Source organism: Apium graveolens, chromosome 4 (genome assembly GCF_009905375.1).
Source record: "Apium graveolens cultivar Ventura chromosome 4, ASM990537v1, whole genome shotgun sequence".
Lineage (NCBI taxonomy): Eukaryota > Viridiplantae > Streptophyta > Magnoliopsida > Apiales > Apiaceae > Apium > Apium graveolens.
The window spans coordinates 81,581,892-81,586,605 of NC_133650.1; the positions used below are offsets into that span (position 1 = coordinate 81,581,892).

At 32.7% G+C, this 4,714-nt stretch overlaps 1 long non-coding RNA gene across 3 annotated transcripts; it reads left to right on the forward strand.

The window, feature by feature from the left end:
* The first annotated feature begins 611 nt into the window (after positions 1 to 611).
* Positions 612 to 4,007, forward strand: LOC141718112 (uncharacterized). Of its 3 annotated transcripts, XR_012573913.1 has the most exons (4): positions 620 to 1,060; positions 1,702 to 1,811; positions 3,448 to 3,543; positions 3,793 to 4,007. It is a non-coding gene; the product is annotated as an uncharacterized LOC141718112 (long non-coding RNA). The 3 variants fall into 3 exon arrangements; XR_012573912.1 differs by having other exon boundaries at positions 620 to 1,811; XR_012573911.1 differs by having other exon boundaries at positions 612 to 3,543.
* The last annotated feature ends 707 nt before the right edge of the window (positions 4,008 to 4,714 follow it).

The following is a 4,714-nucleotide window of genomic DNA, read 5'->3' on the forward strand; positions in this document are numbered from 1 at the left end:
CCAATGTCTACCGCAACCCCTCTTTTTTAATGTTGTCGTAGAGTCAAAACGTGTTACCAAAATGATATATATAATTAAAGATGATTTTTTTAAATTTAACTAATTAGTAATTTTTTACATAGAAATGAAATAATAATTGAAATATATATTTTATTTATTTTTAGAAGTTAATAATATTAGTGCAGCGATTTAAAATATTATAATAATAAATTGAACGCTTTATATAACTTAACAAGTGACTAATGGATTTATTTACAATATTCACTACGCCATAAACGACCTTATACAACATTATTAAGTGATATTGCCGTAGAAAATGTTGCCCCAACACAACATTAATCTAACCTATTACAACATATTTTAATTATGTTAACAAAGAAGTAAAAAATGTTGTCAAGGCTATTATAAATAAAAATATTTATTTTTTATTAAATTATGCTGACGTGTTAATGGGGTCTCTATAAGTGGGTCACATACTGTTGATGTGGCAGCTGTGAGAGAAATAAAAAAGTAAATTAAATATATTTAATAAAAATTAAAAAAGTGTTATAAAATTAATTAATATATTTTTATAATGTAAACAGTTGTACATGGATTTGGTGGAAATGTACCGCCTACTAACTTTGGGGGAAATATTGAAGGCCCCTCCTCTCAAAACCCTACCTACCTGCTCCCCCAATTCTCATTCACAACCCTAAAAATAAAAATAAAAATTACAATTCTATCTGTGTCTCTATCTATCTACTCGAAGCTACACACGCTCTCTTCATAATAATCAATTTTATTTCTACAGACTCTAGTGAATCAGATTTGATTTTCCCATGATTTGATTGTTATTTAAATTGGATTCAATCAGCAGTCCAAGAATATCAGAGATTTACTCAAATACTCTGCTCAGATGCTCTCCCAACTTCGCACTTCCAGGCTCTCTCTCTCTCTCCCTGTCTATTTACTTTTAATTTTCCTAACTCCCTTTCTTCTTTACTTCTAATTTTCCTAATTTTTTTCTTATTTTAAATATGAGAGCATTTGGTGAACTCCGAAAGGTCGAGATGAGATAGTAAGTACATTACCTTTGTTGTTTACTCATCTGTTCTGTTTTTCTATGCCAAAGTTTTGTCAAGGTAATGCTGGATTTATTTTCATCAGTACTACTCTATGTCTGTTATTAGTAATTCAATATTTTTTATATTTTTGACAAAAATACATAAATTATGATGCTAATGTTGAACCCTTCGGAAATTTTATACCTGGAAAGTAAGAGCAAAAGAGGGATTATATTCCTCACAAAGATTTATAATGTGGAATGAAATAGTTAGAATTAGCCTCCCAAATTGTTAAACAGCAGAACTCCTATTTTTATTTCCTGTTTTAATGTATAATGATCCCAGTATCCAGCTCATTATCATCAATGTGAATCATTAATTCTTTACTTAAATTCAGCTCATTTCTCGAGGTGGGGTTGTTAAATTTTGCTGGTGGGGTGGGAGAGAGATTTAAGAGCAGACACAGATTTTTGATTATACTCTTGCTTGTTGCTTTGTGTGTTGGTGTGGAGTCAAGAGTATATGTTTCTTTGTTTTTGTGTTTGATCGTATTATATGTATTTCTGAGAGAGAGAGCATTTTGTCTTTATTTCTTCTTACTCATACAATTTAGTTAAGTTCTGGGAAAAGGGTAGTTATTTTTTTTTGTTCTTAGGAAGAAAGAAGATGTACAAGAACTATACAGAGGGGTTGCATTTTGGTGAATATGAAGTTTAGGAAGCTGTGTTCTAAACCTGATGCATTTTATGCTGAAGGCAACTCCAGGTTTATATATTTCATGCTGTGATACTTTTTATCCACTGTATATTCCTCTCTGCAGATCTTATGACTAGTGTTCAGTTTGACAGTTTGATAACTTTCTTTTACTAAACTTGCTTATTTTCTGTCTGCATGTCAACTTTTCACCATTTTTGCTGCCCAGAAATCAGAATATGTGTTTGACCATGCAACCCTCTTTTAAGTTCTTGTTTTTCAGCATATTTCTTGTTGCAAGATGTTTACTTTTTTTAACAATAGTTCTCTATGTCTATATTTGTGGAGGAGTGGACTAATCTGGTAAAAATCTTCCAGGTGTAGAGCCTGAAGTCTTCAATAATTTTGAAATTGATATTTCAATAGTAGTTGTCTATGTCTATGTTCATGTGTTTTTACTATATTTACTATATATCCAGATTTCTTTACTATTGGGGTTGGTATTAGAAGGGCTGGGGGTTATACAAGAGTGGCTGGGAAATGAGACCACTCTAGCAGTGGTCCATGTCTTGAGCTACCTTCTACTATTTTTGCAGTGAAACTCGTTGATGACTTTCACCAACACGCACCCATACACATGTTACTTTCTTTGAGCAGATCTTTACATCTTTTGTGAGTGGGAATTGAAGGAAATTAGATGAACATTTGGAATGGCCAAGTTGAAGTGAAAGCATAGTGACCTAACTAGCTTAGTGAAATACTTGTTGAAACTGTTATCCATGAAACTGTTATCCCCACTGGTGATAACACTGAGCCTATATATGCAGGAGAAGAATGCATTTTAGAGCCAGACACTAATTCATATGAAGTTCAGACAGTCAAAATGCAAGTGACTAGGGCATATACTGTTTCCAGAAGTACCAAGTTTTGTGTATTTGTTCATTAAGTCGTCTGATGGACTAGGACAATTATGTATAGAAGTTGTTTGCAGAGTGGTGCACGGTTGTTTAAATTTCTGTCACATTTACTGGTTAGCAAGTTTTCTATTTAAAAACATTTTCGGTCTGTTGTTGTGGAAACTTTTGTTTTGAATTTCTTAAATTGTTATTCTTGAAACAAGAACAGTCTTAACTGTTGAAGAGCAGTAGTCCATTATTATCAATGCTGAACTTGCAAAACTACCTCAGTCTGTGTCCTACTAAGCACTTGTCAACACATCCAATCTTGTATGTAGTTGGAGGCCACTGCATATGTCATTTTAGTTTAGTGCAGTAATTGGCCTTAATTACTAGTCAATGCATTTGAATCTCTAATTAGAAATAGGAAACCCCTGGAGGTCTTTTACCTTAGGAAAGATGTAATGCATGTATAGACAGAAGTCTGTGTTTATTGTCATATGAGATAAAAATTTGTACTCGGTGTATATAGCATTAGTTTAGAGTTATTAGAAATTTGTGGCATTTATCTCTTTTTTTGCTGAGCAATAGTGGCCTGTCCGCTGTATGTGATGTTCTAGCTACGCTGGCTTAGTTTAATATTGTAATGAATTGTTACTTCTTCCTCTCAATTGTTGCATTGGTTTAGAATTTGCAAAACTATGTAATAGTTGATGTCCTTGTTTTTCGTATGATAGTTGTTTTTATGTTTTGTATATTACATGTATGTATAGTTAATAAATTTAAATTTCTACTTTCTTATTCCTGACTAGTGCTTGCCTATAACTATTGATGTGGGCACAAATAATGAGTCGCTGTTGAATAATGAATTCTACATCAGGCTCAAACAGAGAAGGGCAACTGGGAAGGTAATAAAGATAATTGATAATGATGGGAACGGAGAAGATTTCCATCTATGTATAATGAACATATATAATCCTTTGTTTGTTGGTGGTAATAAAAGTTCTTTGCAGGGGTATGCAAGAAGCTGGTCTTTTTAAAATGGTTTCATATATATATATATATATATAATTATAGTGCATTACATTTACATTTCACTTTTGCTTACATATAAATTGTAATAGTATTGAGTAGAATGTGATGAATTTTGATTGCAGGTATGCGCTAGACGTGAATGTTGAGAGAGTAAAAGATGTTATTGTCCACAAGAAGCTATTGAATGTGGCGCATAACCCATCTACTAGAATTGATAGTTCAAGATTATTTATTTTTGTAAATTCAGTTTGTATTATATTGTTTGGAATTTATGAGATGAACATGTAATGTGGGATGGTAGTATGGTCTTATTTATGGGCATGCCAATTTACAAACAGTTCCTTGCATTTTTTTTATAAAAGCGTTGCAATAGGTCTTTATAGTGTTGCTAATAATCAGTATAAAATGTTGCAAAAAACATTAAAAATGTTGCAAAAAACATTAAAAAATGTTGCAAAGGGTTGTATCAATACTCCACATGTGGGCCCCACATGTGGGGCCCATTAATAGCCCAAAACATGTTGTAACACTTTTCAAGTACTATTGCAACCCCATTGGTGTTGTAATAGCATATTTCTGTAACGGATAACCAAGGGTTGCAATAGGATGTCCCCGGGGTTGCAAAAAATTCTATTGCAACGCCTAAAATTGCAACCCCAAAAAAGAGTCGCTATAGTCTTTTTTTGGCCTTTAGCAACGCTTTTTTGGCCTTTAGTAACGGTTTATTGGGGTTGCAGAATCCAATGTATGGCGTAGTGTATACAAGACACGAGGGTTGGTATGTTAAGCAATTCAATATAAAAAATCAGTATATGGTATATATGTATTTGTGGAGTAGTATCATATATGTGTGGTTCGTATCGGAGAATTCAACAATCAATGGTTCATGAAGAATAAGGCTTAAGGCTCAAGATCAATAGAAATCAGGGTTTAGGGTTAAGTACTTCAAAGTACTTGCAATATAACAAGAATGAACCGAAGTACTTGCAACATATATGAAAAGAGTTCGAAGATATTTGCAATGTATTACGAGAAAGAATAGAA